This window comes from Andrena cerasifolii, chromosome 11 (genome assembly GCF_050908995.1).
Source record: "Andrena cerasifolii isolate SP2316 chromosome 11, iyAndCera1_principal, whole genome shotgun sequence".
Classification (NCBI taxonomy): domain Eukaryota; kingdom Metazoa; phylum Arthropoda; class Insecta; order Hymenoptera; family Andrenidae; genus Andrena; species Andrena cerasifolii.
Genome location: NC_135128.1, coordinates 9602446 through 9615883, shown reverse-complemented (window position 1 = coordinate 9615883; position 13438 = coordinate 9602446).

Here is a 13438-nt window from a genome sequence, read left to right as displayed (position 1 = left end):
CGAATGTAGGGTTGTGGGTCGCGCCCGGTCGAGCTCAGCTGCGCTGCGACCCAAAGGGGTTGCGGCTCGTCGCTGGTCAGACAGGGCAGATATACGCAAATTTTCCCCTCATCCACCTACGGAGGATACTCTGATCTAACCTCCCTCTAATTCATCCTTGACTGTCCCTCTAATCATCGCGAGAAACCAAGGGACGGAGATGAACGCGTTACGTGACAGTAGAATATCCCGTCAGTGGTCAGACATACAGACGCGTCGTCCGCTCCGGACTCGAAACGGTGTCGCCGCGCCGTTTTTCAAGATAACTCGATCCCGTAAATTGGAAAATGTAGGGGAAGGATCATTCTAGCCTGTGATATCGATGACAACCCAAGAAACTCGTTCAGCAGAGATGGACGGAGATTGTATCTCGAGGTGCCGAGTGGAGTAGATCACTTGTTTAAACTTACTTGGATTCCTGGACGACTTGGTGCCCTCGTACTGAGACCTTTCCAGTCAAGAGACGAAACACACCACTCGGTAACACTTTCGCGCGCGACTCGCGTTCACCGAGGCTCCGTGGGTCACGACGGCGTTTCGCTGCGGTTCCGCGATGGTGCGGGTTGCTCGCGACGGGGACTGATTTCCGCGTGGACGAACGGCGGCAACAAAGTGGCCACGACGTCGAAACGACGATGACGGTTGGGCCGTGCTCGCGTCGACGGCTTCTGCTATCGTGACTCGCGATACCTCGGCCGGTCTCGGTCGGCCTCGTCCGCTATCGGTCCTGTTCGGCTCTGGTGTCGTGACGTCGCGCGGGGACGCGAAAATCCCGGCGGTGTTTGGTATCGATCACATGCGCCAGCGCACGCGAGAATCGCTGCGGCGCGCCGACGCGCGCCTTTCTCCGCTCACGGGAGGGTTGCTCGACACGTGGCTGCGCTTCCGTCCACCAATTGTTTCCCTTTTAATCGCTCGTTAGCTGGACGTTACGACTGAGCAACATCCTGGCAATTGGAGGTGGCGTCATGGATCCCAAATCTGGTACGATCTGTTTGCTGGAGGGTTGGTGCGTTTCTAGGATCGTGGCGTCAAGGGGTGACCTTGCTTTGGTCGCATCCATTTCGTCAGTGGCGTCTGATGGTCCTGGAGATGAGTATTATTACTCCGCTGACGGGAGGATCACAGGCTGCTGGATGTTTTGGGATAAGGGTTGAGGAATGCCTGTATAGGGGTGTATTGAATTCAGTCCATGAATTTTGATTCGAGGGGTCTGAGGGAGATAAGGAAATTCTAGATCTGATGTGGCATGATTGCCATTGCAGCGTTTCGATTAAACATTACTGTGCTGCAGAGCAATTGCTACGAAGTGCGTTACGAACAAATCATTTTGTTTATCAGCTGACGCATGCCTCTTATCGCGGAATTCATTACACATAGCCAATTTCGAAACGATGATACCCGCGAGTCGTTAAGCTGTTTACCGAGAGGCGGTCATTAAAATTACCGCTTTCATTTCATTACGCGATATTAGCTTACGTTACATGCCACGGGCGGAGCTGGCTGAAACTGGTCTAATTACTGGATGTTGTAATTAGTTAAACGGACCATGTACTCCGCATTGTTCGCGAATAATCTGCCCTGATACGGCTCGAAATTTCATTCGGCCCTGCCTGCCAATGGTATTCGAAGCTCGTAGCATTCGCAGCGGGGGTGGGTGCCACCCCTATGCTCGCCGAAGACGCTGACATCTGACGGAGGGTGAAAGAAGTGTGACGAAAGAAAAGGCCTCTCGAAAGCTCAGGGAACAATCTGCAGTTTTCTACGACAAGGGTAGCTACCCTCCTCGCGATTCCCTTCGCGCTGTCTCCTGGGAGCTGCCTTTACCGACCTTCAGTGATAACTTCAGCCCCGAACGACCACCACCTTTCGATAAAGATGCACCTCGGGGCTAATCGGTTCATTCCGATGAACTCCTATTGATCGTAGAACAATGCGCCGCGAACACTGGCCGAATTGTAGCGTGGTGCACCAAGCAGTGCTGCATGCTGGTGGCTAGGATCAGAACGTTGTCTCTGCAAGCGGTAACTGTTACTTAAGCTGGTCGTTTAAAGTGTATTCATGACACACTTTAGACCGTATCTCAAGTCATCTAGCATCGCCCAATGACTGCCCAAGATACCACCCAGATAAGTGACTATGCAGAAAGGAGGGTAAGTAGCCCATCGCCGCAGACCGAAGCTGCCAGTTCCATGCAACGCATGAGCGAACCTTCTAACGATGCACCCGAAGATGCACCACCCCCGAGTCACCCATTCCCACCGCACATGACCACTCTTCCTATTCAAAAAAAAAAAGTATCACACTGCTCTCCCCCGTTGCTGCAATGAAAACTCCGAGATCGATCATCCCTTTCATCGCGATCCCTCCCTTGAAGAGCCACCCTTTCTCACCGCGGGGTGCCTGCGAGCGGACGACAACCATCGGCTCATCGATCAGCGCGGAGGAAGGATCGCCAGACGGTGTCTGCCATCGCATAGCGGGACTTCCGGTCGGAAGGAGGCGAGCGTAGGATCGCCGAGCGTGTATATACCGAGCGAGGCGTCGAAGGATGCCAATGGCGAGTCGGCGTGGGTGCACGCTGCCAAGCACGTCCGTCATCCCCGCGGCTACGCCGTAAGGTGGCAACGTTGCTCTCTCGCGTAGAGTGGTTTCAGAGCCGGGCGCAAGGGGCAATGCTACCGCTCGCGCCAACAAAGCGCCGGGAGGGGGGCAGCTCTATAGAAGCGCTCTAGGAGAACGTCACCGTTTGGTGGGGGCTTCAGACGCTGGCGCGAAGTAGGAGAAGCAGCGACTGCGGAGAGGGGAAGTACGAGTTGGGAGCACGTGGTGGGGGGCGAGTAGGGAGGCAGAGCGAGAGGGAGAGCAGGAGGATAGAGTAGGAGAGCGGGAGAGCGTGGAGAGGGAGCGAGAGGCCGCCGAAAGCGCATAGCGGCCCATAATTCGGTGCGCCGCCCCGCAATCAGGTTCGTGCTCGATGTTTCCAACCGCCTCGCTCGTTGCAGCCGGGAGAGAGAGACGGTAGTGCACGTTTTTGCGTTCGGCTCGTCAGCTCCGTTCCGAGAGAAGCAAGTGTGCAACGGGTGTATCGGAGTCGCGGCTGCTTCTCGCATACGACGGCCTCGTATCTCGATCTCCTCGCTGCCTCGCGGCGCCCGTTCCCCGCGTTTCTTGTTTATCGCCGGCAGCTGGCCCGACAGACAATCGCCGCGCGTCGCGTCGCCCGTCCGTGCTCCCGTAACGCGACCTTCTTTTTAACGTGCGCGCCCGTGGAACCGGAAGGGCAGCGGTGTCACCGGTGACGAAGACGCTCGAGTGTGAGGGAAAGCGCCTGAAACGGAAGCGGAGGAAGAAGGAACGCGGTGCCTCGCCGGTAGAACCGCGACAGAAGCGCGCGTCTGCCACCCAGTCGGCCAGCCGCGACCATTCAGTCAGTCAGTCAGTCGATCATTCGGAGCCCAGTGCCGGCTCTGCGTCTCCGGGCGTTCTCCGTTTTCCCACTACGAGTTCCCTCCGTTCCGGGTACCGCTCGTTTCGCAACGATCACCGAGTACCTGCGACGATCATCCCCCTTGGCTGTAAGTGAAATAAAAAAAAAAAGAAAAAAGATAAACGGAAGGAGACGCCACGCTGGACGATAGATCTCCGGTGCTGTTACGATTCTGTGATCCTTCCATCGGAGCGAGTTATATCAACCCCCGATCAGGGTGGGCCCAGGGAATTGTGCTGCCACGGACACGGCCAGTGATTGATGATACTCGTGCTTCTTGCGTTTCAATTCATATATTATTCTGGTGTTTGTGCTAATGTACACGTCTCCACTTCGCCATCACCGGTAAGAGGAACTACTACCTATGTCTATTTCTCTCCTCCGCGGCGTCGTAGACCGTCGTGGTCACCCGAGCTTGGTCCGCGCTCGTCGCGTAAATACAAAAACACCCGTGCATGCCGGGAAATACAGCAAGCGTACACACGTGTGTGCACGTGCAGCGACGAAAGCGTCACGCAGCCGCCCCGTTACACGGCACTGATTATTAACGAGTTATTACCGCGATACTAATTAAGTTTAATCGCAAGGCCGCCGTTCGTTAAAGTTAATTGCACGATCGACCGCGGCCCACGTCGTTAACTACGCCGTCCCTGCTCTCTCGTTGCGTGGCCGTGCTTTTATAGAAATTACGTGGGCCTGATCGAGGGGACACGCGCCTTAACGATCCCTTCGATTTTCATTCTTCCGCCACCTTCCACGGCCCCGGAGGCTCGGCCGATCGCCCCGGACAATGTGGAAACTTTTTCACCGATATCGTATGATACGCGGCTAGCAAACGTTATCCGCCTTGCTGTTGCAGCAGTGCACGCGGAGGATTCATGTTTCTCGCGGTTTTAGATCGCACGGTAACTCCTAGGCTCGGCTCTTCCTGATCTGATCCCTCTATCGCTCCGCGGACACGTTTCGCCGATCCGCTATAATCCGAGGCGATGAGTCCGGTACGACTTTTCATCGCGATCGTCTCGCTCCAACGATCCGCCTGTTAATTTGCCTGTCGCGCCGCGTCGCTGATTTCACGGGCTGGTTTGATTACCAACAATTTCTTCGAACGGTCCGCGATAATCTCGATCCGATTAGAGGTGACGCGGATACAATTTATTCCTCTGATTCGGATTCGTCCGACTATCATTTCCTCCGCGACAGATTGAGACTTCGAGCTGGGGGCATCGAGATAGTTTACTGTTTTGCTGTCGCTTGTAATGTGTAGCAGACTGTGAACAGTGAGCTCTCAAAAGAAGCGACTGACTTACGCCGAGCTCATTCTCAGACAGGAGCACTGAATTTAGTCAATACTGTCGTGAACTCTACGTTGTTAGTCTCTATTCATTAAACGCTCCAGTGATCAATCGAGCAACCTGTGCTCCTTCCTCTGAAACTCTCAATTTGCCTTACTTCTTGCTCCAGTTAGGTTCATATTTATATTTCTAACAATCAACAAATTTCTCAAACCAAAATTCACTCGATTGAACACTTCCAAGTATTCGCCAAGTTTTCAGTGAATTTTTCCAGCAGCTCTCACGCAGCTTTCATATTCCGTTTGCGCGCGAAAAACTGTAACACATGTGTACACACACACACCTAGCCCTAGACCCTCCGCCCAGCCCCAAGTGCGTTGAATTCGATTTCCCTTCGATTTTATGCTAATGCGGCGTCGGCTGTACGCACATGTCACGCCGGATCGTAGACAGAATTTGTTAAAAGTTCGTAGGCCGTTGCGACACGCACGCACTCGCGCCACGTATTGCGTGCGACGCGTGTGATCAATAAATCGGGCTGTGCAGCACGCAGACAAGCCCGCGGCCCCGTGCACGCACGTGGCCTGCACACTGTTGCAAGCCAGCCTAAACGCAGCTTGAAGAGAGACCGTTCCTTTCCCGATGTGACTCTACAACATTGTATAAAACGACCGGGGACTAACTCAGGTCAGAACGGTTCACGGTGCATGAAAAGTTCCCTCGGCGAAATCGGCTGTGCGTGCTGGCCCGATGTTACACACGGTGGAAACGTTTTCGAATTCTGTGAGGATTTTCTGTGAGGATCCGACGATTATTTGTTTCGAAGCTACTCGTCTCGGGAGAATTAAAATTAAATAGATGCGCTGTGCCTTTTTCGTTTTGGTAGTTGAGTATTATTCGGTAATGGGGTATTGTTTGGAAGAATTTATTGTTCGGTGTCACTTTGAAGGTGGCAAACAGGGAAGTGTTGATTTTTGAAGGGCACACGTGGGAGGTTCATATATTTGTTTTTGAGCTCTTTCAATATTTTTTCTTAACTTTCAACCCTGGTATTAATTTCTCAGCTACTTTACTGCATTTAACATATATTCCCTTCGTCTGCGACGAGGTCCTCTGATTATTTTTGTGTTTATTATATTTCAAGCCAATACACAGTGTTTCGCCACACTGCTAAAGTCCCATTAAATAATATTTATTAGGTTGTCCCAGCATTTCTTTTCGTAATTTGCGCGCTCGGCTCTGTTTGGCAACGCATATCGGATAGGCAAACGCAAAGCTCGGCTTGTTTTTTTGTCGATGTTACGTTCCAGTCTCTTTCTGTGCGTCCTGAAAGACGAAGGATCAGAAAAGATCATTTGCTGGCATTGAGATGCTTTACTGTTACTTTTAAAAAATTGCCTTCCTCTAAAAAAATATTTTGGTAATAAAAAACCCGGCCCTTTGAATTACAGTATTTTGAAAAAACTGCGCGAGGCTTCCGGAGACATGGGCAAAGTGTTATTGTTCGCGAAATTTCCTATTAACGACGCAAAAAGATTTTTCGAGACAACGTAGTACGTGTGTAATTGCGCGGGCAATCGTACCCAACGTCGCGACAAATGTATTTAGAATAATTCGTCGCGAAAAATGGTCACATCTGCAAACAGAGCATCGAGAAAGAAGCTACTATCCAGCTTATAGGCGAATTTTTGTCAAGACCAGCTGCCAGCTCGGCCACTTTCTTCCTTGGCCTATCATCCTGCAGGCTTCCCGTCGTGTTTTTGATAAATTCGATACGAAACTTCCTGGACGCGAGAGTGCGCGCGATTGTCGGGACACGTAATGAATGTGTACGCGCGCGCATTATCTTACCCGCGCGTGAGTCGTGAGGTCAAACGAATTGACTTTCGGTATTCAAACGTATTATTAAAGAAACTTGTGACCTTCTCGTCGAAAACGTTCCATTGATCGAGTACGCGTAAATTCTCTATTTTCCCCCGGCGATTCGACGATTGACGCACGCAAGTCGCCCTCCTTAGGGGCGAGAATCCCCCGGGCCACCACCTTCTTCATTCCACCAGGCGTAGCATGGGTTATTTGATCGATACCGTACCCTCCGCGCCGCTTTTCACCATCAGCACCGAGACCCTTTCATTAATGACTGACTCACACGCATCTCAATAAACTGATAGTCACGAGCGACGCACAGCATTTCGGAGCAGTCGTTTCTTTTTTCTTTTTTCGGCCACGTTCGCGCACGCACGAAGGTCGTATCTTTCCGCACGATTTATTAACTATGCCGCCGCTGTGGCTCCCTTCGATACGCATTATTTGCGATTTCATCCATCACGCTCGTTTCCGGCGCCCATTTTCTTTGCTACAATACCTACTCTGGATGCAAGCTGTTGCAAAGTAGCGATAAGTAAAAGACAGCGATGGGCAAAATTTGTATTTAAGTAAAATTTCGAATGACGAATAGAAGTTTAAGAAGCTTAAAGTTAATAGTTAAGATGAGTTAACTTTATTCAACACATGACGAATAATTTTGTTTACTTTAAATCGTTACTCGAAATTTCATTTAAATAAAAATGTTGCCCATCTTTAGTAAAAGGTTTAGCCAGTTTGAAGCATACATAGCACGTGAGAAGTATATTTTATTATTTTTGTATGCAGAAAGCTACCAACCCTCAATGATCTGAAATGGAGAAAATTTAGTTTGAGGATTTTAATTGTTAAAGAAAAGTAGCTTGATTTTTATTAGGTCTATTTTATTTCACAATGCTTTTTAATAGTGTTTAACTAATTTTTTGTCATTTTGGGGGCTGGTAGGTTTCCGCATAACTTGCATAATTTTATTACAAATTTATAGTCCGGGAATCTGTTTGTGTCTTCTTGGTACGTTGAATTTCTTTAAAAAATATTTTGTCACTGATTTATAAGTAGCTTTTTTGTTAGTGACTCTGAGCGGCGATAATATTTGTGCACGTACTTCCTCGTGTATTTCGAAATTCCATTCCTCCACTGATTGTACTCGAATATCTTTTAGTGTTAACGAAGAGTCCAGGCAAATGCTGGCTCGTTGTTTCCAAATACCTTATCGCTCTCGATTATCGACCGTCTAATTCGTGCACCTTGTAATCCTGACGTTATCGAACAAAAGAGTCGTGCGGCGAAGCATGACGCGTCACTGCAAATTTACTCTTCGAATCGTAATTAGAAATCTTGAACGGGTGGTGGAGGGGGGAGGACAAGAAGTCGCCTCGTCCGCTTCGATAACACGATAAACACTGTTGATCCGTCGCGATCTCGCCGAACGCAGATCTTCATCACTCCCATATTCTAAGGAATATAATTCTAAGAAATAAAATAAAATAAAATTTTATTTCTCACCCAATCTAACACCCCTCTCACTTTGAAAGTCAACGAATTAATGTCGTGGTGTGTTTCTAACCACCTTGTAACGGGAAGTTAGAAACACACAACGACATTTCTTATTACATCCTAATTGCAATGCTTCGAACACAGTGTTTAAGTTACCGACACCACGTGCGTCGAGATAAAGAATAATCCGAGAGGGGTTGGAGGGTGCGCGACACTCGGATAGTAGCGGGGCGTTGCAAAAACAGTGCAAATTAACCGGATTATGAAAGCGTCACGTTCGCTAATGATTTATGCGCGACAATGTGCCGGTAATTGGCAGCGTGCACGGAGCCGAGCGACGCTCTGCCTGTCCGCCGATTAATTAATGAATTGACGGGCACGAGATTGCGGCCGCGAAATGATGTACATACATTCGTCACTGGGAGACGGTCAATTGTCGGCTGTACGCAAACTTCGTCGGGTGTCCGAGCATCGATGGGCCGCGTTGCGCAGCGTGGGAATCGGTGCGGAGAGTTTCCAGCCCCGTGGAGCAGGAAGCACATTCGAACCTATATATCCGGCCGATCGAATAATACGGTTCGATATAAAAACGCGTCGACGAACGAATGCCGACCAGTCGATCCGTCATCGAAACAGAATAAAAACTATAATTACTAGAAAATAGCCGCGCGTGACGACCCAGCTTGTAAAACGTCACAATCCACAGTGCTGGTGCCTTAAACCACGAATTACATCCATTCTCCGGCTATTTGCGATACAAATTTCCCTTTTTTTTTATATATATATTCTCGCAATATTCCAGGTGTACTCGTAAAAGCGACGAGCGTCGGGCATAATCTGTTCGTAATTCTCGAGCGTCGTTTGAAGCTTGCTCGGTGCTGTAAAACGCTGAAAGGAATACGGGTGCGTTTCCACCCCCGTAGGGTTTCCGCTAGGAATTGTTTTAGAGCGTCCGAGCGGCGAACCGCAATGAGATAAGAGAAATTAAGGGTCCCGGGGACCCTCGCAGGCTACGTACCTGCGTGGAAAACCGTGTGCTGCGCGTAGAAGAAAGAGGAAAGAGAGAGCCGGGGCTCCTCTAGCCACGCACGTACCTGCGGAGGGCCGATGGGTTACCTCGAGGGAACGCAGCAGCTGGCCACCGATAATTGCGCCGGCGATATTATTAATGGTCCCAAGATTTGCTTCACCCGGGGACCCAGGTAGACGAAAACTTGCGGCGCGGCGAGTGCTGTACTTGCACGCTGCGCGGCCACCTGAAAATCCTCCGCAGCGCCTAGGAACGAACGTGCACGGGATCTAGCGGTGCACAATGATATTCCTCGGCATTCAATGGACGCATCGCGGGCAAATGCAATTCTTTGTGCATCTACGATCTCGCGTTTGCTGCGGAGCCATTCCACAGGGGTGGAAGTATAGAGGGTGTTTCGTAAGTAGCGCGACTCTAGCGCGGGGCCGAGTGGATCAATGCTCGTGCTTTTTTATGCTTAAAATTCTCGTGGAAAGTAGATAGCGGTGGATCCTTGTTGTGTCAAGTTCCTGGAGTATTTGGGAGTTTATGAAAATGTGGAGGGTGTTCTGTGAGTAACGAGATTCGCTCGGGGGAGGAATAGGATTATTGGAAGAATTCGTGAAAGTTATTTGACTAAAAGAAGTGACTACACAATGAAGTATGCCTCGATCCTTTGAGTTTAGAATGCCTAGTTGCAACGCTTTCTCAAAGTAATTTCGTCTCCGTGATTTTTGTACCGCGGGAACTTAGGGGCGTTTAAGGTAGCTTCACCAGGGGAGCTATAAATATTTCCACAAGCTTGTACCTACATCCTTAGGTACCTTAACTTCGGAATAACAACCTCCTGTATTTTTCCTCCTTTATTTATGAAAGTGGAGTCGTAAATTTCCCTCTAGTTCCTAAGCTTTTCAGCGATCTTCTCCACGTGTAGCCGGCCGTAGATTTTACGCGTTTATCCTCTTCGGGAAGATCGATGCTCGTCCCGGCGGAAGCGACTCGTGCGAATTTTTAGATTCGGGGGATTTAGTCGGGCAAAGGGAGACGAATTTCTCGGCCTCGTTTCCAAGAAGGGTCGAACGCAAGGAGCCCCGGAGGGTGTTTATTTTCGGGCACAAAACGGAATGGTTGGCTCGGGCGCTGCACACTTTCATTACGGTCTCGGTGAAGAACTTCGCGTTCTTGCCGGGTTCCCCTTCGTAATTCGAGCACACCCGCAGCTCTTCTTCTTCTTCTTCTTCTCTGGATATTTTCACGGTTTCCCGCTCGGGGCCTGTGTTCCGTCCGACCGTTTCGAGCATACGCTCGGAGGACACGGTGAAAAGGACTTTGGTAATAGGAGCCACGTTATGGGATTTCCTCGCGCAAGGCCACGCGCATCTGCGAGCCATACCCTCGGCGCGGCACACCCACCACGTGAAAATCCGTTTTCACTCTCGTTAGTCCCCTGGTAAAAGCTCCCACTAATGTATTCCCGCAACGGCAGCGCGAAGGAAACGAACGGCACCCGTCGTTCCGTGAGACTATGTCCCAAGGACCTTCGACGCTTCCAGTCACTGTACATCCCCTTTTCGCCCCCTGCTCGTGCGTTCCCCTCTTTAATATTTAAGATCCCACGTCAGATCCTTGAGCTTCGGGGAAGGAAATCGTGCATTCCCGTCATCACTCGTTTTCTCGTTCGTTGAATGCATTTGAATGCTTAAGGACGGTGTCTGCTGACTGCGAAATCCTGATCGTCAGGATGCCTTCCGATTGGTTTCCTGGCGAACGATCCGTCTAGGTATCGCTCGAATCGGTGGTCTATGGAGATTTACGCTCATTCGATGCGCGCGCACAGCTGTCTTACTGAAAGTTGTATGACGTATTTCAATTTCAAAAATCCGAGCGCATGTAAACGCGCGCCACATTTACAATGTGCAGCTTCGTCTGGAAATTTATTGCCATTGTGTGACAATTTGCATGAAAATATGCTTCGTTGTCGGCCCAGGTCCTTGGTTAATATGCACTTTCGTGCGTTTGAATCTGCAACATAGTAGTGCCATCACTATTGTGATGCAAATTGGATCGTTATTTTCATTTAATTGACCCCCGACTAGTGCGATTCAGCTACGTAAGTTCGATCTTGACCTAAGAAGTGCACGAATGTGAGGAAGTCATAACGCCGGTAAGGAAGTTGCAACGCCCAACGCGGGGATATGGAATACAACACTGTGCGTCGCTCGCGGTCTTGGAAGGCGAGGCCCAGCAGGATGCATAAGGCATACAATGTAACTTGGACGCTCGAGGAAGGCCGATGACGTCAGGGTCATCGACGAGAGTTCGAGAGGCTGCGTCGTCGAAAGGACGAGAGGCATTCGTATTGACGACGCTGTATAGAACGGATCAGGGTTGTCTTCTAACACGAAATACATATTTATGTGTGTTATCTAATTAAACACATAACTACCCTCGAATTACTGCTAGCTGATGCTGTGAAATGAATCTGCGGGATCAGTTTGAAAGCATCGCCAGTGCGCGATGAATTCAATTGCACTCCTCTCTACCCCATATTTAACAATCGACCGAAAGTAGTCCCCTCCAACGTAATTTTAATCCATTTTAACGCTACCTCGCCAACAGAGGATTGAAAAGACTGTACATTTAATCTCCACGTCTGCAGTTTCATCTCCATTTATTTGCAACAGAGCCGAAGCCAACAGGCTTCCAGCAACTGGAGCCTCCGCTTCGTGACTTCGCGTACAAACATCCAACAAAAATCCAGCCGCTTTTTACCAGGGCCCATTTACTTGAGTCGTGAAGCATTTCGCCATCTACTTCTTCCCTTGTCCTGGATCGCTTCAATTGCTCCCCTCGTTGTCCCTCGTCCTTGGAATCTCATTCGACAATGAATGTACTGCACAAAAGGAAAGGCAGGCTGTTGCGATTGGAACGTCGCTAATGGAGATATCGAAAGCCACGGATACGTCGTGGAATGAATCGATGTGGAGATATAATAACAGTACCGGTAGCCGAGTGGGTCGCTGATGGAAGGTTGGCGCAGAGGAAGTAGTCCTTCGGAGGACGCGTGAGGGGGTCTAATAACTGCCACACCTCGAATTCGCAGAATTCCTTCGGCATACTCGATCTCTGCTCGTCCTGATCTATCCCATAACGAGTACGTATCCGCATCTCGTTTCGCCAGGAGGCCGTCGGTATTGCTGGCACGCGTGCACCTCCTATCCTCGTGTAAATACAGGGCGCCACAATATTCTGGGACAAACCGTAACAGGTGAATCCTTTACGTCAAATGAGGTCGAAAAGCCTTTCCCCATTTTACGATCTAAAGCTTTACCGTTGAAATACGAACGATTAACGTCTGCATATCCAAAGTCTGACGTCTGACATGCTTGGGCTATGAAATATCGAGAAGATGGATGAAAAGATCCTCAAAATAGCTAGAAAATTTGTTGGAACGTTTACTATTAGTAGGAAGATGCTTGCAAATGGTCATTCACGCGTGATTCTCGCGTGCAAGTGTTTGTAGACCAGAGATCGGCAGAAATGTTATTTAAATAAAAATTCGAATAACGAATAAGAGTTAAAAGAATTATTTATTCGTCATGTGTCGAGTAAAATTAACCCGTGTTAATTTTAATAGTTACAGTAGAAGTTGAGAAATTTATTCGACGCTGAAGTTGAAACGATCGACGAATAAAAAAATTAACTTTATTCGTCAAATAATCTGAAATTCAAGTAACTTTTATTTTACCCGTTATTTTTATTTATTTAGTTAATGCCCAACTCTGCTGCGAACTTAGAACGTGCGCTGCGAAACAGTGCCCCCAAATTTGAATCGCATGTACCTCGAAGACGAATCCTCAGATTGCAAGATGGACTTTCCCACCCCTTCTGGCGCGTAGAATTTTCACGTCACAGTGTGCCCCGTTTATTTGAGACCGCCTGTACACAGCGCCGCGTTATCCCTTCGGCCGTTAGCTCGCGACGAACAGAGACGTTTTTCCTTCAGCCGTGTCGGGAGGAGTCGTTCCCTCGAGCCTGCTTCGCGCTCCTTTTAATAATAACCGCGGACGATTACGCGTTTTACGAGCCGATTACGCGGCAGGGCCGAGCCTCGGAGCGGATGAATCGCCGCGGCGAAGCCCAGCCAGCACTCGGTCGACCATCGATACACCGCGGAGTGTTGTTTAATTGCGCTCCAAGGTGGCTCGTAATTCAAACGGCGTTGCCGGGCGTTTCAGTGGGAAG